The sequence below is a fragment of the Salmo salar genome, chromosome 17, assembly GCF_965601325.2.
Source record: "Salmo salar chromosome 17, fSalSal1, whole genome shotgun sequence".
Taxonomy (NCBI): domain Eukaryota; kingdom Metazoa; phylum Chordata; class Actinopteri; order Salmoniformes; family Salmonidae; genus Salmo; species Salmo salar.
In genome coordinates this window covers 74,221,794-74,243,527 of record NC_138307.1, presented here as the reverse complement: position 1 = coordinate 74,243,527, position 21,734 = coordinate 74,221,794, and the positions used below count along the sequence as shown (strand labels likewise).

The 21,734-nt window shown below is 41.1% G+C and overlaps 1 long non-coding RNA gene across 1 annotated transcript; it reads right to left on the bottom strand.

Moving 5' to 3' along the window:
* Positions 1 to 8,609: 8,609 nt before the first annotated feature.
* On the bottom strand, positions 8,610 to 18,950 carry LOC145861426 (uncharacterized). The gene is made up of 2 exons (XR_014381225.1): positions 18,306 to 18,950; positions 8,610 to 9,503 (listed from the first exon to the last, which is right to left on the bottom strand). It is a non-coding gene; the product is annotated as an uncharacterized LOC145861426 (long non-coding RNA).
* Positions 18,951 to 21,734: the final 2,784 nt, after the last annotated feature.

Below are 21,734 nucleotides of genomic sequence, written 5' to 3'. Positions count from 1 at the left end.
TTGGAGGATTTGGCTATACCGATAAATCTACGGACAGCATAATTGCGTCTGTCAAACAGATAGGCCTACCTTTTTTTGTGTATATATATATATAAACATAGGCAAGGTTGATCACCGCATCTTGCTCTATAAGGATGACATCATCTTGTTCGTCTCACGCCCTGAAGAGTCACTTCCACCGCTGTTGGAGCTCATCGAATCATTTGGAGAAATCTCTGGGTACACCATAAACTGGGATAAAAGCGAATTCATGCCTCTTAAAGGTGACTTAAACCCAGAGTTCCTTAAACATATACCTTTTAAAGTCACAGGAGTCAAAGGGGTGACAAGAGGTTGGCATCCTCAAGGACCCTAAATTGATTTATAAATTGAACTACCTCAACATGATAGAGAAGTTGAAGCGCAATATTGAGATCTGGAGAGTGTTGCCTCTATCTATGATAGGCCGTGTTATTAAAATGGTTACACTCCCCAGATTCCTGTATCTCTTTCAGAATCTGCCTATATTTTTAAGTAAAGCTTTTTTCAAATCCTTGGATTCTATTAACTTGCCTTTTGTGTGGGAATACAAAGTTCACCGCATCTATAAAAAAAAAAACATAATCAAGCCCAAAGAATTAGGGCCTGCCAAATTTTCAGCATTATTATTGGGCAGCAAATGCTAGAGCACTGGTTTATTGGCAGGATGCATACACTGGCGTGGTGGATCCCTCCACCCCTTCATGGCTCGCTATTGAACAAGATATACACAACACCTCTCTTCCAGCACTTCTCTTTTCATCAACTAAATCCCCTACATGTATTACTGGCAATAACTTTATGCAAAAAAAATCATAAAACATTTGGTATCAAATAAGAAAAACATTTCGTCTCCCGGAGACCTCTGTTTGTACTCCTATTTGCCATAACCATGCTTTCCCACCTCACTAACTGATGTAACCGATGTGAAATGGCTAGTTAGTTAGCGGTGGTGCGCGCTAATAGCATTTCAATCAGTGACGTCACTCGCTCTGAGACTTGAAGTAGGGTTTCCCCTTACGTTGCAAGAGCCACGGTTTTTGTGGCGCGATGGGTAACGATGCTTCGTGGGGTGTCAGTTGTTGATGTGTGCAAGGGTCCCTGGTTCGAGCCCGGGTTGGGCGAAGAGAGGGACGGAACCTACACTGACAACACTTTTTTATGCTGGAAGAGAAAGGGCATTACTACTATTGTAGACCTTTACATCAATAATATTTTTGCCACATTCGCACAGTTGAGGGAAATTTACGATCTCCCCACATCTAACTTGTTCCGATATCTAAAGATAAGAAACTACGTTCGCTTAAATATACCACATTTTGAGGCAATTACACCTGCCCGCGAATTGTATATTTTCATGAACCTCACCCCTGGCTCCAAGAGTTTGATCTCCAGATTTGTAGATCACTTTACAGCATATTACTCTGTATCCACACAACATTTGAAGGAGACCTGGGAGGAAGACCTTGGTATGGAGATTACTGATGACCGTTAAGCTGAGATATTCACTTGTGCTCAATAAACTCCTTACACCAATTTATTCAATACAAAGTGATTCACAGACTAGACTATTCTTGTAACAAATTATACTCGTTCTACCCCAAATTGCAGAGGGTACCCTGGGTCACCTTTTTTGGTCATGCCCCAAATTGGTCATGCCTCAAATTGCACACATTCTGGCAGGATATTTTTAAGTGTTTCTCAGAAGTATACAGCTGTAACCTCAAACCAGCCCCGGACACCGCAGTTTTAGGCAGGTCACAGCATCGAACGACTTTAACCCACTGGGAACAGAAGACTGTACAATATGGCATGGTTATTGCAAAAATAAACATTTTAAGCCTTTGGAATAAGGAGACAGTACCTGTTTTAAAACCACCAGTCACCAGCTTGCTACATATAGAAAGGATTCGGCATGATATCTCTGGCAGATCTAATACATTTGTTAGGATATGGCAGTTCTTTATCGCGTATCTTTCACATGATAATGGGAAACACAACACACAACCAACCCTCATCCACAGTAATTATTTTTATTATTTTAAAAAATTCAGTTGAGGGGTGGGGGGTATTCTCAATGTATTGTTTGCTGTCATTATCTGTACGGTTGTAAAACTGAAAATTCATAAATAATATACACTGCTCAAAAAAATAAAGGGAACACTTAAACAACACAATGTAACTCCAAGTCAATCACACTTCTGTGAAATCAAACTGTCCACTTAGGAAGCAACACTGATTGACAATACATTTCACATGCTGTTGTGCAACTGGAATAGACAACAGGTGGAAATTATAGGCAATTAGCAAGACACCCCCAATAAAGGAGTGGTTCGGCAGGTGGTGACCACAGACCACATCTCAGTTCTTATGCTTCCTGGCTGATGTTTTGGTCACTTTTGAATTCTGGCGGTGCATTCACTCTAGTGGTAGCATGAGACGCAGTCTACAACCCACACAAGTGGCTCAGGTAGTGCAGCTCATCCAGGATGGCACATCAATGCAAGCTGTGGCAAGAAGGTTTGCTGTGTCTGTCAGCGTAGTGTCCAGAGCATGGAGGCGCTACCAGGAGACAGGCCAGTACATCAGGAGATGTGGAGGCCGTAGGAGGGCAACAACCCAGCAGCAGGACCACTACCTCCACCTTTGTGCAAGGAGGAGCAGGAGGAGCACTGCCAGAGCCCTGCAAAATGACCTCCAGCAGGCCACAAATGTGCATGTGTCTGCTCAAACAGTCAGAAACAGACTCCATGAGGGTGGTATGAGGGCCCGACGTCCACAGGTGGGGGTTGTGCTTACAGCCCAACACCGTGCAGGACGTTTGGCATTTGCCAGAGAACACCAAGATTGGCAAATTCGCCACTGGCGCCCTGTGCTCTTCACAGATGAAAGCAGGTTCACACTGAGCACATGTGACAGCCGTGACAGAGTCTGGAGACGCCGTGGAGAACGTTCTGCTGCCTGCAACATCCTCCAGCATGACCGGTTTGGCAGTGGGTCAGTCATGGTGTGGGGTGGCATTTCTTTGGGGGGCCGCACAGCCCTCCATGTGCTCGCCAGAGGTAGCCTGACTGCCATTAGGTACCGAGATGAGATCCTCAGACCCCTTGTGAGACCATATGCTGGTGCGGTTGGCCCTGGGTTCCTCCAAATGCAAACAATGCTAGACCTCATGTGGCTGGAGTGTGTCAGCAGTTCCTGCAAGAGGAAGGCATTGATGCTATGGACTGGCCTGCCCGTTCCCCAGACCTGAATCCAATTGAGCACATCTGGGACATCATGTCTCGCTCCATCCACCAACGCCACGTTGCACCACAGACTGTTCAGGAGTTGGCGGATGCTTTAGTCCAGGTCTGGGAGGAGATCCCTCAGGAGACCATCCGCCACCTCATCAGGAGCATGCCCAGGCGTTGTAGGGAGGTCATACAGGCACGTGGAGGCCACACACACTACTGAGCCTCATTTTGACTTGTTTTAAGGACATTACATCAAAGTTGGATGAGCCTGTAGTGTGGTTTTCCACTTTCATTTTGAGTGACTCCAAATCCAGACCTCCATGGGTTGATAAATTGGATTTCCATTGATTATTTTTGTGTGATTTTGTTGTCAGCACATTCAACTATGTAAAGAAAAAAGTATTTAATAAGATTATTTCATTCATTCAGATCTAGGATGTGTTGTTTTAGTGTTCCCTTTATTTTTTTGAGCAGTATATATATATATATATATATATATATATATATAAATAAAATAGCTCCTCTATTAGTAAGGGGAGGCAGGGGGAAACTGTCTGATTAAATAGCTCCTCTATTAGTAAGGAGAGACAGGGGGAAACTGTCTGATTAAATAGCTCCTCTATTAGTAAGGGGAGACAGGGGGAAACTGTCTGATTAAATAGCTCCTCTATTAGTAAGGAGAGACAGGGAGAAACTGTCTGATTAAATAGCTCCTCTATTAGTAAGGGGAGACAGGGGGAAACTGTCTGATTAAATAGAGTATCTATTAGTAAGGAGAGACAGGGAGAAACTGTCTGATTAAATAGCTCCTCTATTAGTAAGGGGAGACAGGGGGAAACTGTCTGATTAAATAGCTCCTCTATTAGTAAGGAGAGACAGGGAGAAACTGTCTGATTAAATAGCTCCTCTATTAGTAAGGAGAGACAGGGAGAAACTGTCTGATTAAATAGAGTATCTATTAGTAAGGAGAGACAGGGAGAAACTGTCTGATTAAATAGAGTATCTATTAGTAAGGAGAGACAAGGAGAAACTGTCTGATTAAATAGAGTATCTATTAGTAAGGAGAGACAGGGGGAAACTGTCTGATTAAATAGAGTATCTATTAGTAAGGAGAGACAGGGAGAAACTGTCTGATTAAATAGAGTATCTATTAGTAAGGGGAGACAATGAGAAACTGTCTGATGAAATAGCTCCTCTATTAGTAAGGAGAGACAGGGGGAAACTGTCTGATTAAATAGCTCCTCTATCAGTAAGGGGAGACAGGGGGAAACTGTCTGATTAAATAGCTCCTCTATTACTAAGGAGAGACAGGGAGAAACTGTCTGATTAAATAGCTCCTCTATTAGTAAGGAGAGACAGGGAGAAACTGTCTGATTAAATAGAGTATCTATTAGTAAGGAGAGACAGGGAGAAACTGTCTGATTAAATAGAGTATCTATTAGTAAGGAGAGACAAGGAGAAACTGTCTGATTAAATAGAGTATCTATTAGTAAGGAGAGACAGGGGGAAACTGTCTGATTAAATAGAGTATCTATTAGTAAGGAGAGACAGGGAGAAACTGTCTGATTAAATAGAGTATCTATTAGTAAGGGGAGACAATGAGAAACTGTCTGATGAAATAGCTCCTCTATTAGTAAGGAGAGACAGGGGGAAACTGTCTGATTAAATAGCTCCTCTATCAGTAAGGGGAGACAGGGGGAAACTGTCTGATTAAATAGCTCCTCTATCAGTAAGGGGAGACAGGGGGAAACTGTCTGATTAAATAGCACAGAATAGTCAACAATATAATTGTATGCTGTAGCATTAAGATTTCCCTTCACTGGAACTAAGGGGCCTAGTCCGAACCATGAAAAACACCCCCAGACCATTATTCCTCCTCCACCAAACTTTACAGTTGGCACTATGCATTCGGGCAGGTAGCAGATTTGTCCGTCGGACTCCCAGTTGGTGAAGCGTGATTCATCACTCCAGAGAATGCGTTTCCACTGCTCCAGAGTCCAATGGCGGCGAGGTTTATACCACTCCAGCTGTCGCTTGGCATTGCTTATGGTGAGCTCAGGCTTGTGTCTGGCTGCTCGGCCATGGAAACCCAATTCATGAAGCTCCCCACTAACAGTTCTTGTGCTGATGTTGCTTCCAGAGACAGTTTGGCACTCAGTAGTAAGTGTTGCAACCAAGGTCAGACGTTTTTACGTGCTACGCGCTTAAGCACTCGGCGGTCCCGTTCCTTGAGCTTGTGTGGCCTACCACTTCGCAGCTGAGCCGTTGTTGCACCTAGATGTTTCCACTTCACAATAACAGCACTTACAGTTGACCGAGGCAGCTCTAGAAGGGCAGAAATTTTATCAACTGACTTGTTGTAAAGGTGGCATCCTATGACGATGCCACGTTGAAAGTGACTGAGCTCTTCAGTAAGGCCATACTACTGCCAATGTTTGTCTGTGGAGATTGCATGGCTGTGTGCTCGAACGGGTGTGGCTGAAATAGCCAAATCCACTCATTTGAATGGGTGTCTAAAAAGGATACACTATTGTTATGTTTCACAATTTTTATGAAATTCACTGAGGAGGATGGTCCTCCAGTTTCCTCCTCTGAGGAGCCTCCACTGACTCTGTTAGTACCATACCATGGTTCATCGCATTCTCTGGGAATAAAATACCATAAAATAGAGTAGAGGCTGGTGGGAGAAGCTATAGGAGGACAGGCTCTTTGTAATGGCTGAAATTGAATAAATGGAACGATATCACACATATTGAAACCATGTTTGACTCCGTTCCATTAATTCCATTCCAGCCATTACAATGTGCCCGTCCTCCTATAGCTCCCCCCACCAGCCTCCACTGATCAAACACCCTCATATGATATCAGTTGAGGAATCTCTTACTTTCAGTTCCTCCTTGCTCATGAATATGCGCATGGGGTCAAGGACACTCAGTCCTCAGTTGATTTCCAAAGTAAAACATTAACATATCTTATGACCGGAAATCTATAAACTGGAGAAATTACACTTCTGACATCACATAAACTCATTGTCTGAGAGTCGTAATTCTCTTTTCATGGCTGCACCGTTCTGACCATTGGGAACAATAAGGGTTGTATTCTGTCACAACTGCGTTGTCATAAACTACAGTATATTGTACTCTTTTCACAGCTCATTGTGTGTGAATGTTGTAGACCAGGGCTGCCCAACCCTCTTCCTGGAGATCTACTGTCCTGTAGGTTTTCAGTCCAACCCTAATTTAGCATATCTGATTCTGCTAGTTAAGGTCTTGTTGAGCAACTAATTAGTAGAATCAGGTGTGTTAACCTCTCTGGTATCATTGGGACGCTAGCGTCCCACCTCGACAACAGCCAGTGAAATTGCAGGGCGCCAAATTCAAACAGAAATCCCATAATTAAAATTCCTCAAACATACAAGTATTATACACCATTTTAAAGATAAACGTCTTGTTAATCCAGCCGCTGTGTCAGATTTCAAAAAGGCTTTACGGCAAAAGCACAGCATGCGATTATGTTAGGACAGAGCCTAGCCACAAAACACCATACAGACATTTTCCAGTCAAGGAGAGGACTCACAAAAGTCAGAAATAGCGATTAAATTAATCACTTACCTTTGATGATCTTCATCCGATGGCACTCCCAGGACTCCATGTTACACAATAAATGTTCATTTTGTTCGATAATGTCCCTCTTCATGTCCAAAAACCTCAGTTTTGTTCGCGCGTTTAGTTCAGTAATCCAAAGGCACAAAGCGCGCTCTCAACATCCAGATGAAAAGTCAAAAAAGTACAATAACAGTTCGTAGAAACATGTCAAACGATGTTTGTCAAACGGCCTCCCTGTTGCTCAGTTGGTAGAGCATGGTGTTTGCAACACCAGGGTTGTGGGTTCGATTCCCACGGGGGGCCAGCACGGGGGAAAAAAAATAAAAAATGTATGAAATGAATTGAAATGTATGCATTCACTACTGTAAGTCGCTCTGGATAAGAGCTAAATGACGTAAATGTAAATGTTTAAAATCAATCCTCAGGTTGTTTTTGTAATAAATAATCAATAATATTCAACCGAACAAAAGCTTCGTCAATAGAAAAGGAGAAACAAGAAAGGCGCGCTCCCGATCACACGCTGGACTCATGTCTGGAAATTTCCACTGTCCACTCATTGAAAGTGCTGTATCTCCCTCATTTTTCAGAGTAAAAGCCTGAAACAATGGCTAAAGACTGGCCACATGTAGAAGAAGCTATAGAGATTGTGAACTGGGTCCTAAGTCTTTGTATGGTGGATAGGCTTTCAATGGAAAAACAGCCTTTCAAAATAATAGTACTTCCAGGATGGATTTTCCTCAGGTTTCCACCTGCCATATCAGTTCTTTTATACTCACAGACATTATTTTAACAGTTTTGGAAACTGTAGAGTGTTTTCTATCCAAATCTACCAATTATATGCATATCCTAGCTTCTGGGCCTGAGTAGCAGGCAGTTTAATTTGGGCACGCTTTTCATCCAAAATTCCGAATGCTGCCCCCTACCCTAGTGAAGTTAAATTAGGGTTGGACTGAAAACCCACAGGACGATAGATCTCCAAGAAGAGGGTTGGGCAGCCCTGTGTAGACTGTGGCCTTCTCTTTGAGGGTTTGCATAAATTAAGGACTGTGGCTTTAAGGGCTCATGTAATAGACTACACAAATCAATACCTTGTGGGTCATCTAATGTTCTAGTCTTAACACAAACATCTAACACCTCACTGTTGTACTTTTCTTTCTGTCGCTAACACTTACATTTGTCTTTTCTTAGCACTGAATTAGCTGATAGCTGTTTTATTGAGGAACATTTGACTTGCAATGACTGTCATATGTGGTTGTCTTACCTATCTTAGTTGAATGCACTGACTTTAATTCGCTTTGGATAGTGTCTGCTAAATTGTGTATGTAAACAAAGTCCCCTCATCAGTTCAGAATGTTCTCCTTAACTTTTAGTCTTTACGTGTGGACAACAACACTTACGTTTCTTTAACGGTGATTGTTAGCCTAAATATGAGCGGTTTTCCCCCATTAAGATTTTGAACGTCTGCCTATCCCAGGCCTTAGTTTCAGTCTCTCCCTGTTGACGAAGACGCACTGGGATCAAACACTCAGTCTCCCGTTGTATTTAGCATTTTGATAAATAACTTAACCATGCCGAAATGGATATTCAGTGTCTGCTTCTTAATTTTGGAGAAACATTTTGTCCTGTTTTTGTTATGGTTATACACCCCTAAAAGCAACAGGAAACAAATGTATTTTCTTTCAGATTTCAAAGCCGGAGGCTTGATGGGGTTATCGTGGAAATTCTTACACAGGGACACTCAAAGTCAATCTTAAATGAATCATTGTTTATTGTCAGCGCGCGAAAGGTTCAAAACAACTCAATGCACGATAAGTCAATCAGGAGCTCCACCTGGGCAAACCCAGCAGTTGTCTTATATACATCTATACACAGACAAGTTATATTTGCATGATTTAGCATAATTAATCAATCATTACCGTTTTATTTCATTCATGTGACCGACCAATACTGGTTCATAACATGTGACAGACCAACACCTCATGAGGCTTCTTTCTATCTAAACTGAGACCTTGAAACTGAGATATCTTTTGTTTGTTCTCAAAACAACGGTCTGGGCGTACAGCGAAATTGGAGATACTGATTGTGAAGATTTGCACAGTCAACCACTTGCATGAACATAGAAATTGGTTATTAGAACAACACATGAATAGACCACAGAAATTATATATAAGAATAGCAAAAACATTAAAATTTCCCTTACAGGGTGTTTTTGGTCTAGGGCTGAGTGCTCTTGTAGCTTTACATTTACATTTTAGTCATTAAGCAGACTCTCTTATCCAGAGTGACTTACAGTTAGTGCAGTCCTCTTAAGGTAGCTAGGTGAGACAACTACATATCACAATCATAGTAAGTAATACTTTCTCAATAAAGCAGTCAGTGCTAGAAAGACAAGATAAGTGTGAGTGTTAGTGCAAGAAAGGCACGAGTGGTTAGTTTGGGCGGGGGGTGATGATGGATTTTCTGACGTTTTCAGAAGATGGGCAGGGACTCCGCTGTCCTGACGTTAGGGGAAGGTTTGTCCCACCGTTGGGGTGCCAGGATAGAGAAGTGCTTTGACTGGGATGAGCGGGAGCTGCCCTCCCGTAGGGGGGCCAGAGGTGGCAGAACGGAGTGCTCGGGTTGGCGTGTAGGGTTTGAGCATAGCCTGAAGATAGGAAGGGGGAGCTCTGATATAATGGAAATAGAGAATATATAATAGAAATATGACAGCATCATGTCAGAGAGTGATTCCGAGGTAACAACAACTAATGTATAACAACAACTAAGGATATGCTTATTGCTTACTCTGAGGCACACAATGTGACCTTACACACTTTTTACATTTCTAAATAAGTAACCCAGCAGCTTCTAATCACATCTAATCAGCTAGTGTTTCCAATCTGATACTCTACACTCACATTGAGATAACCCGGAGTTTACCATGGTTGATTTCATTCTCTGGTCATGAAAGACCCATGTAATCTATTAACAAAGATATGAGCCTTGATTCAAACATTCAAAGTCCAAGGTTATTCAAAGGTCACCGTTGTTATCCTCTATGGGCTAGGCGGGACGAATTCGTCCCACCTACGTAACAGCCAGTTGAAGCCTGTGGCGCGATTTTCAAATACCTTAAAAATCTATTACTTAAATTTCTCAAACATATGACTATTTTACAGCTATTTAAAGACAAGACTCTCGTTAATCTAACCACACTGTCCGATTTCAAAAAGGCTTTACAACGAAAGCAAAACATTAGATTATGTCAGCAGAGTACCAAGCCAGAAATAATCAGACACCCATTTTTCAAGCTAGCATATAATGTCACAAAAACCCAGAAGACAGCTAAATGCAGCACTAACCTTTGATGATCTTCATCAGATGACACACCTAGGACATTATGTTATACAATACATGCATGTTTTGTTCAATCAAGTTCATATTTATATCAAAAAACAGCTTTTTACATTAGCATGTGACGTTCAGAACTAGCATACCCCCCGCAAACTTCCGGCGAATTTACTAACAATTTACTAAATTACTCACGATAAACGTTCACAAAAAGCATAACAATTATTTTAAGAATTATACATACATTACTCCTCTATGCACTCGATATGTCCGATTTTAAAATAGCTTTTCGGTGAAAGCACATTTTGCAATATTCTAAGTACATAGCCCGGCATCACAGGGCTAGCTATTTAGACACCCAGCAGGTTTAGCACTCACCAATATCAGATTTACTATAAGAAAAATGGTCTTACCTTTCCTGTTCTTCGTCAGAATGCACTCCCAGGACTTCTACTTCAATAACAAATGTAGGTTTGGTCCAAAATAATCCATAGTTATGTTCCAACAGCGACGTTTTGTTCGTGCGTCCCAGACACTATCCCAATGGTAAATAACGGTCGTGCGCGTTTCGTGACAAAAGATTTCTAAATATTTCATTACCGTACTTCGAAGCATGTCAACCGCTGTTTAAAATCAATTTTTATGCCATTTTTCTCGTAAAAAAGCGATAATATTCCGATCGGGAATCTGCAATTAGATAAACAGCCGAAGGAAAATATATCACTGGGTCGAATCGGGCACGCGCCTAATTCCATTGTCCTCTGATGGGCCACTTGGCAAAGGCGATTATGTGTTTCAGCCTGAGGCTGCCTCGTCATCATTCAGGTTTTTCCCGGGCTCTGAGAGCCTATTGGAGCCCTAGGAAATGTCACGTTACAGCTAAGATCCTGACTCTTCAATAAACAGAAGCAAGAACAACAACACCTTGTCAGACAGGCCACTTCCTGCATGAAACCTAGTCAGGTTTTTGCCTGCCAAATGAGTTCTGTTATACTCACAGACACCATTCAAACAGTTTTAGAAACTTTAGGGTGTTTTCTATCCATATGTAATAAGTATATGCATATTCTAGTTACTGGGTAGGAGTGGTAACCAGATTAAATCGGGTACGTTTTTTATCCGGACGTGAAAATACTGCCCCCTATCCCAAACAGGTTAAACTTCTATAATGAAGATGAACTATCTATAAACAGGCCTATTATTCAAGAGATATATTAATTTGTTAATATAAACAAGCTTCTTGTCCAGGGGTGTACTTGTACATCAAGCTGCCTCATGCTACTGAAACAGGAGATTCATATGGGCAGTTCTGTCTTGAAGAAGAAAAAAAAATGAAAAAAAAATGGATTTCTTGTTTTTGATGTACCCTTAGAATGTAACCTTAGGATATGGAAAATCCTCTTAGTTCATGAGCCAGACTCCTACATTTATGCCGTCGGGCTCACTTGGGCCGATGATGTCTCAAAGTGATTTTATTTTGGGTCTATGTCCCAAGAGTTGGAAAATGTGTGATAGCAGTGCAGCAATGGTAGCTTTCTATGTGTTATCACTCTTTCTTTAATCCCTTCCTCCCATTCATTTTCCCATTGGAATTTTACTATGACAAACAATGTTAGTATAGAACAAGTTATTTCTCTCTTATACCCTTTAATCATATATTATTGGAAAGCTTAGATTCACAGTTATCAGACATGTTCAGAAAGTTCAGGTCAACAGAACTAGGGTACATATCAGAATTACCTATATAAATGGCTTTAAAATAGAAACACTGACACATTTTAGACTTTGTTGGACAAGTGGTTCTGAAAGGTTATGAAATTACCTTTAAAATAATATATAATATATTCCACTTTGAAAGCATCAGCTACAACTATTGCTTAAAAATCACCCATATTGTGCCATTGACATTAGAAGGTTGGAAGTTCAGCCTTAGAATTCTATGTAATGGGGAAAGCTATGTTTTTGGAATGTGACTTTGTTGATAGAGGCACCAAATTGCACAATCACAGCAAGGCTTAAGAATTCACTCATTAATCCCACAGAAGTCTTTTTCTAATATGGCTGCCAAACAACTCAATGGGTTCTTATTGGACAATTTTGCATGACCATACCTGTATGAAATATAATTGTAGTATGCCAAACAATATCTTAAAGTGTTCAGAGTGATGTAAAATACACAACCACATAAGCCAGGTGTGCCAGATATACAGATATAGACATTATGAACACCTGCTCTTTCCATTACATAGACTGACCAGGTGAAACCAGGTGAAAGCTGTGATCCCTTATTGATGTCACTTGTTAAATCCACTTCAAATCAGTATAGATGAAGAGGAAGAGACAGGTTAAAGAAGGATTTTTAAGCCTTGAGACAATTGAAACATAGATTGTGTATGTGTGCAATTCAGAGGTAAGAATGTGCCCAAACAGCTGTCCGAATCGCTGATTTCTGAAGATAAGATCAATATTTGCAATATTTCATCTTCAAACATGTACATGTGAAAATGCATAGATGTGGCTGATTAAATTTAAATAAAATGTGATCCTATAACATGATGCTGCCACCACAATACTTGAAAATACAAAGGGATCAACAACATTGCATTCACTCCATATTACTGGCCAGTATGACAAAGTGAAAAGAAAGAGGCCTGTGTTAAAACATCCTCTCCAACTCATCCATTCTGTTTGCAACAAGGCTGTTAAGTAATACTGCAAGACAACACAGCAAATAACTTAACTTTTTGGCCAAAATTAAAAACTACAGGGTTGGGTCAAATCCAATACAACACAGTACAGAATGAAACCCTCTCTATTTTCAAGTATTGTGCTGGTAGCATAATGTTATGGGTATGATTGTCATCGTCAGGATCAAAAGAAATATGAAAGGAGTAAAGCCCAGGTAACAAGTTAAAGGAAAACCCACCTCGGTCTTCTGAAAACCTAACTCTGGGATAGGGTTTTATTTTTCTGTGGGACAATTACATATATTTTTATGCAAAAGACACACCAGAATGGCTTTCTAAGAGGTGTTGAGTGTATGGAGGAGTCTGGTCTCAGTCATGACATAAATCTGCTTAAAGAAATCTGAGACAAAGTAAAAAAAAAAAAATCAAAAAGAAATCGCTGTCCATCAATGATCCCCAACCAAATGTACAGAGCCTGAGCACCAAGTATTAACTTAGGGGGGGGTGGAGACTTATCCAATTATGATTTCTTTATTTTTCTTATTTTATAAAACTTCATTTCACTGTGAAAATGTGAAGTAGATTAATCCCTTTTTAGATGTAATTTTAAGGCAGCAAAATTTGAAAAAAGTTCAAGGGGTATAGACTTTCTATAGGCATTGTACTGTATATGGTTAAAGGGTATAAGTGAGCAAGAACTTGTTGTATACTAACATTGTTTGTCATATGGTAGAATCCCAATGGGAAAATGTATGGGATGGAGGGATGAAAGAAAGTGTTAACACATCGCAGTGCAGCAATGGCCACTTTCTATCACACATTTTCCAAATCTAGGGACAACGACCTTCCAAAAAATCACTATGAGGCATCGTTGGTCCAAGTGAGTCCGACCAACCTCCCCTGGCTCATGGACTATATGAACCGTATTTGATGTTATGTTTCCTATTCAATTCAGACCTAAACAGACCTAACACATTTGACCTTCCAAAAGGTGTAATGGCAACCCTTCTTGACCATCAGAAATCAAGAAATCATATGTGAGGCCGTTACAGAAACTACAGTACCAGTCAAAAGTTTGGACACACCTACTTTTTTGGTTACCACATGATTAATGAGGTAGTCACCTTAACTTCTCTAGGGTAGGGGGCAGTATTTTGACGTCCGGATGAAAGGCGTGCCCAAATTAAACTGCCTGCTACTCAGGGTCAGAAGGTAGGATATGCATATTATTAGATATGGATAGAAACACTCTGAAGTTTCTAAAACTGTTTGAATGATGTCTGTGAGTATAACAGAACTCATATGGCAGGCAAAAACCTGAGACAAATCCAACCAGGAAGTGGGAAATCTGAGGGTTGTAGTTTTTTCAAGTGATTGCATATTGCCTATACAGTGACTTAGGGTTCATTTTGCACTGCCTAAGGCTTCCACTAGAAGTCAACAGTCTTTAGAACGTTGTTTCAGGCTTCTACAGTGAACAGAGAGCAAACAAGAGTCAGATGACTGAGAGAATGACATGAGTTCATTCTCTCAGTCATCTGAGAGGTGGCTGAGAGGTGGCTATGTTCCATTACATTTTTGAAGACATTGGAATCGTCCGGTTGGAATATTATTGAAGATTTATGTTAAAAAGGCCCTAAAGATTGATGCTATACATCGTTTGACATGTTTCTACGAACGTAAATATAACTTTTTTTGACTTTTCGTCGTGAAATTTTCGGCGCGCTTCCTACATTTGGAGTAGCTTACTGAACGCGCTAACAAGGAGGTATTTGGACATAAATTATTAACTTTATTGAACAAAACAACATTTATTGTGGACCTGGGATTCCTGGGAGTGCATTCTGATGAAGATCATCAAAGGTAAGTTAATATTTATAATGCTATTTATGATTTTAGATGATTCCAAAATGGCGGGTATCTGTATCGCCTGATGTTGTTTTCTGAGCGCCGTACTCAGATTATTGCAAAGTGTGCTTTCCCCGTGAAGCTTTTTTGAAATCTGTCACAGAGGTTGCATTAAGGAGATGTTTATCTATAATTCTTTGAATAACAGTTTAATATTTTATCAACGTTTATGATGAGTATTTCTATAAATTGATGTGCTCATTCACCGGAAGTTTTTGGAGGAAAAACATTTCTGAACATTACGGGCCAATGTAAAATGGGTTTTTTGGATACAAATATGAACTTTATCGAGCAAAACATACACAATACATGTAACATGAAGTCCTATGAGTGCCATCTGATGAAGATCAAAGGTTAGTGCTTAATTTTAGCGGTATTTCTGGTTTTTGTGACTCCTCTCCTTGCTTGGAAAATGGCTGTGTGGTTTTTCTTGTCAAGGTGATGTGCTAACATAATTTAATGCCATGCTTTCGCCGTAAAGCCTTTTTGAAATCGGACAATGTGGTTGGATTAAGGAGAATCTTATCTTTAAAATGGGATATAATAGTTGTATGTTTGAGAAATTTGAATTATGAGATTTTAGTTGTTTTGAATTTGGCGCCCTGCTATTTCACTGGCTGTTGAATAGTGTGTCCCGCAGGTGGGACGGTCACGTCCCACATACCCCAGAGAGGTTAAATGCATTTCAATTAACAGATGTGCCTTGTTAAAAGTTAATTTGTGGAATTTCTATCCTTCTTAATGCGTTTGAGGTAATCAGTTATGTTGTGACATTGTAGGGGTGGTATACAGATGATAGCCCTATTTGGTAAAAGACCCAAGTCCATATTATGGCAAGAACAGCTCAAATAGAGAAAGAGAAATGACATTGCATCATTACTTTAAGACAATCCAGAAAATGTCAAGAACTTTGAAAGTTTCTTCAAGTGCAGTTGCAAAAACCATCAAGCGCCATGATGAAACTGGCTCTCATGATGACCGCCGCAGGAAAGGAAGACCCAGAGTTACCTCTGATGCAGAGGATAAGTTCCTTAGAGTTAACTGCACCTCAGCTTTCAGCCCAAATAAATGTTTCACGGAGTTCAAGTGACAGACACATCTCAACATCAACTGTTCAGAGGAAACTGCGTGAATCAGGCCTTCATGGTCAAATTACTGCAAAGAAACCACTATTAAAGGACACCAATAAGAAGATACTTTTTTGGGCGAAGAAACACGAGCAATACAAATTTGACCGGTGGAAATCTGTTCTTTGGTCTGATGAGTCCAAATTTGCGATTTTTGGTTCCAACCGCTATGTCTTTGTGACACGCAGAGTAGGTGAACGGATGATCTCTGCATGTGTGGTTCCCACCATGAAGGACGAGGTGTGATGGTGTGGGGTTTCTTTGCTGTGATTTATTTAGAATTCAAGGCACATAACCAGCATGGCTACGACAGCATTCCGCAGCGATGCGCCATCCCATCAGGTTTGCGCTTAGTGGGACTATAATTCGTTTTTCAACAGGACAATGACCCAACACATCTCCAGGCTGTGTAATGGCTATTTGACCAAGAAGGAGAGTGATGGCGCGCTGCATCAGATGACCTGGCCTCCACAATCACCCGACCTCAAACCAATTAAGATGGTTTGGGATGAGTTGGACCGCAGAGTGAAGGAAAAGCAGTCAACAAGTGTTCAGCATATGTGGGAACTCCTTCAAGACTGTTGGAAAAGCATTCCAGATGAAGCTGGTTGAGAGAATGCCAAGAGTGTGCAAAGCTGTCATCAAGGTAAAGGGTGGGTACTTTGAACAATCGCAAATATAAAATATATTTTGATTTGCCTAACACTTTTTTGGTTACTTCATGATTCCATACGTGTTATTTCATAGTTTATGTCTTCACTATTATTCTACAATGTAGAAAATAGCCAAAATAAAGAAAAACCCTTGAATGAGTAAGTGTGTCCAAACATTTGACTGGTACTGTACATAATAGCAGCATTTTGCATAACCAGCAACCTAAAACCTGGATAAATTAGATTGCCTTCTTGAAAATGCATTTTAGAAGTAGTTTAAGCTATAAACAGTTTATTATCTAAGTTGATAACCTATCTCAGAGAATACATTTCACTGTCATCGCAGCAGCTTTACAATCATTGTGATCAGGATAGTTTTAAAAATGTGTATTTTTTTATTTTAACCTTTATTTAACTAGGCTACTGCATTTATATCCTATTGATCGAGATAATATCAAGTGTTTTCTGAACACTGAAAATATAGGGTTATGTTAAAGATATTATTCTGTTATGTCTGTAACTGATAGTTCTTCAGTCATGTCAGCAACGTAACAGTCAACCTATTAACTAGTGTATAATACTGCAATAGGGAAATGGTTAGAGATTCTGTTATCTTTGGGGCATCATCAGTTCTTTAGTCATGGCAGAGACTTTATAATCATTGGGGGAAAAGTAAGGGTTTTGATCAGGTTGCTCTTGTCATGGTCATAACTGTATTGTCCTCATTTTACCTTTTCTATATTGAACTGATTGAGTGTGCACATGCACAGCTATAATATTCCTGTAAGATGCAGTTATATTAATATCATTCTTTATATACAGTTATTTATACTTAAATCTCACCTGTAGGAGATTTGAACCAACCAAATATAAGATCTCCTCTGTCCTTTATAAGGGGTTAAAGTTCTCTGTAACTACGACAGATTTCCATCATATGGAATGCAGATTTTTATTGACCTTTTTTTTTTTTTTTAAAGGACTGGAATTGGTCAAACTCACAGTTTAATACGTGTATAAATTGATTGTCTTTCCCTAAAAGCATGATGGTCATGATTTTTTGTACATGAAAGGGGAGGTTAACTTGGCTCCAGACAATCAATCTGAGATGCTTCCCAACTGAAACAGATTGGTACAGTTCGTGCATATATGATTACAACGTGTGACATTTTTGTTCGCTTTGGAGTTCGGTTAGGGTTTTGTTGCACACCTAATAATGAACAAATACATGTAATCAATTTTAGAATAAGGCTGTCACATAACAAAATGTGGAAAAGGGTAAGGGGTCTGAATACTTTCTGGATGCACTATATATACTGTATAATGAATTTGAAGGGCAGAAGTGATAAAATACTAACGCATTAGAACTCTCACTCAAGACTTCAGTCATAAGTTATACTAAAATCCAAACTGGTTCCCTAGCAGATTGGTAAGAATGTCTCACCCCATGTTCAAAAATGTCCTTTTCCCCTTTATTCAGATTACAACCTCTCACTTTCAGTTATTTGAAAATGAAATCTCCAAAATATCGCTATTTTTAAAACAAGCCATAGAAAGTTGGTTGCTATTTCTGTTTAATCCACCAGAAAAAAGACAGAACAAACACTACAACAAATATTATGGTTAAACTGAAATACACTAAATAATAAAACTAATATTTTTGGTATAATCTTTGTAAATGATACCATAAATCGGACTGGTGGAGTTATATCACACATGCAGCTAACAAATGTAAGTGCATTACCGCAAAAATGGAAGAGGCAAGTGGAAGGGGGAGAAAGTAAGGAACTTGTCTGTCGGCCCTGCAATAAAGACAAAAATTGGTTAAAGAAAATTGTGATGAATAAAAAGTATACCAATTTCATTTAAGGACCAAAAAATGTACAGCTGTGCCATATAGATTGCAAAATGGTTGGGAAGAGATTTTTGGTGCACCAATTCCATGGCACATGGTTTATGAACTGATACACAAAACAACGCTGGATTAAAAAAAATAGAGTTTTTCAATTTAAATGATTATACAAAATTCATCCAGCAAACAGAATGTTCTATTTATGGGGACACAACCATCCCAGCTCTAAAGATTGTGCTACGAAAAGACAAAATCATTAGATGATTTGTTTTGGTACTGTCCATATACAGTGAGGGAAAAAAGTATTTGATCCCCTGCTGATTTTGTACGTTTGCCCACTGACAAAGAAATGATCAGTCTATAATTTTAATGGTAGGTTTATTTGAACAGTGAGAGACAGAATAACAACAACAAAATCCAGAAAAACGCATGTCAAAAATGTTATAAATTGATTTGCATTTTAATGAGGGAAATAAGTATTTGACCCCTCTGCAAAACATGACTTAGTACTTGGTGGCAAAACCCTTGTTGGCAATCACGGAGGTCAGACGTTTCTTGTAGTTGGCCACCAGGTTTGCACATATCTCAGGAGGGATTTTGTCCCACTCCTCTTTGCAGATCTTCTCCAAGTCATTAAGGTTTCGAGGCTGACGTTTGGCAACTCGAACCTTCAGCTCCCTCCACAGATTTTCTATGGGATTAAGGTCTGGAGACTGGCTAGGCCACTCCAGGACCTTAATGTGCTTCTTCTTGAGCCACTCCTTTGTTGCCTTGGCCGTGTGTTTTGGGTAATTGTCATGCTGGAATACCGATCCACGACCCATTTTCAATGCCCTGGATGAGGAAAGGAGGTTCTCACCCAAGATTTGACGGTGCATGGCCCCGTCCATCGTCCCTTGGATGCGGTGAAGTTGTCCTGTCCCCTTAGCAGAAACCCCCCCCCAAAGCATGATGTTTCCACCTCCATGTTTGACGGTGGGGATGGTGTTCTTGGGGTCACAGGCAGCTTTCCTCCTCCTCCAAACACGGCAAGTTGAGTTGATGCCAAAGAGCTCCATTTTGGTCTCATCTGACCACAACACTTTCACCTAGTTGTCCTCTGAATCATTCAGATGTTCATTGGCAAACTTCAGACGGGCATGTATATGTGCTTCTTGAGCAGGGGGACCTTGCAGGCGCTGCAGGATTTCAGTCCTTCACGGCGTAGTGTGTTACCAATTGTTTTCTTGGTGACTATGGTCCCAGCTGCATTGAGATCATTGACAAGATCCTCCCGTGTAGTTCTGGGCTGATTCCTCACCGTTCTCATGATCATTGCAACTCCACGAGGTGAGATCTTGCATGGAGCCCCAGGCCGAGGGAGATTGACAGTTCTTTTGTGTTTCTTCCATTTGCGAATAATCGCACCAACTGTTGTCACCTTCTCACCAAGCTGCTTGGCGATGGTCTTGTAGCCCATTCCAGCCTTGTGTAGGTCTACAATCTTGTCCCTGACATCCTTGGAGAGCTCTTTGGTCTTGGCCATGCTGGAGAGTTTGGAATCTGATTGATTGATTGCTTCTGTGGACAGGTGTCTTTTATACAGGTAACAAACTGAGATTAGGAGCACTCCCTTTAAGAGTGTGCTCCTAATCTCAGCTCGTTACCTGTATAAAAGACACCTGGGAGCCAGAAATCTTTCTGATTGAGAGGGGTCAAATACTTATTTCCCTCATTAAAATGCAAATCAATCTATAACATTTTTGACATGCGTTTAAAAAAAAAAAAAAAAATGAATTCTGTCTCTCACTGTTCAAATAAACCTACCATTAAAATTATAGACTGATAATTTCTTTGTCAGTGGGCAAACGTACAAAATCAGCAGGGGATCAAATACTTATTTCCCTCACTGTATAGCTTGTTTTTGGTCGCAGGTTCAGGAATGGCAGAAGAATTGCAACATTTACCTGGAGTTAACTCTGCAAATAGCACTGCTTGGTAATTTAAAAAGTCATAGTCAATCAATAATATAATAATAAATATATTTATAATATCTTTAATGTATCTTAAATCTACAATCTGCAGAAACTGTGAGACTAGAAAGTGTCACGGATCCCCCTGGTATTGCTGCTCATTCCGTTCACCAGCTCCAGAGGTCTACGTCACGGGTCTCATTACGCACAACTGGTTCCCATTCCCCCTGATTAGTATGTTATATATGTGCCCTCTGTTCACCATTGTCCTTGTCGGTTATTGTTACCATGTCCGTTGGTCCTGTGAGTACCTGTGTTCTTGTATCGGCTTCCATGCTGCGTGTATTTGTGCACTTGTTTTACTCGTCCCGTGTATTATTTACAGGTTTACACCTCGCTCTTTGTTTGGGTGGAGAAAATGAAAATGTAAAATAATGTAAAATAAAACCTGCTATTACGTATTCCTGCGCCTGGAAAGGCCGAGCTGGCGACCATCATAGAGACAGTCCAGCATCACAAGGACTGTCTCTCCAGACTGGACAGCTTGCTGGCAACCATCCTGCACTTGGAGGGGAATGTGCAGTCCCTCCAGTCTCCAGCACCAGCACCAGCCCCCACACCACGACCTGCCTCCGTCCCATCTGAGCCGGCCCGCGGAACACCCCTGTCCCTCCCGGAGCGCTTTGACGGCACACCAGCGAGATGCAAGGGATTCCTTCTGCAATGCGACCTGTACCTCGCTTGCTACGCCAAGGCTGTCTCCGGGAGAGACAGGGTTTCCACCGTCATCTCGGCACTGACCGGATGGGCCCTGGACTGGGGGGGCCGCGGTCTGGGAAACAGGCGGACCCGAGGTCGAGTCCTACGAGCGCTTCACCCTCCCCTTCCGCTCATTGTTTGATCATCCTCTGGAGGGCCGAGAAGGGGTGAGCGCCTACTCCGACTACGCCAGGGATCTAGGACCGCCTCGGAGTTCACCCTGGAGTTCCAGACCATCGGGGCCTCTACCGGATGAAACGAGTCGGCTCTGGTCACCCTGTTCCGCAGCGGACTGCGGGAGGAGGTACAGATGGAGTTAGCCTGCCGTGATGACAACCTGTCACTCGACCACCTCATCAGCATGGCGATTTGTTTGGACAAACTCCTGCGGTCCCAAAGAAGACCTGTGCAGAATCCGGACCCTATGGCTGCACCGGCTCCTTTGCCAGTCGATGGAGGTGGGCTCTGCACGTTTACCCGAAGCAGAGCCTGGGGAAAGGGGCCATTTCTCCCCGACCTGCCCTCTATCCACAAAAAGGAGAGGAGGTGACAAGCCAGGGAATTCTCTTACTCCAACCCAGGTAGGATGCAAGATCTCTCCTCCTTTTCT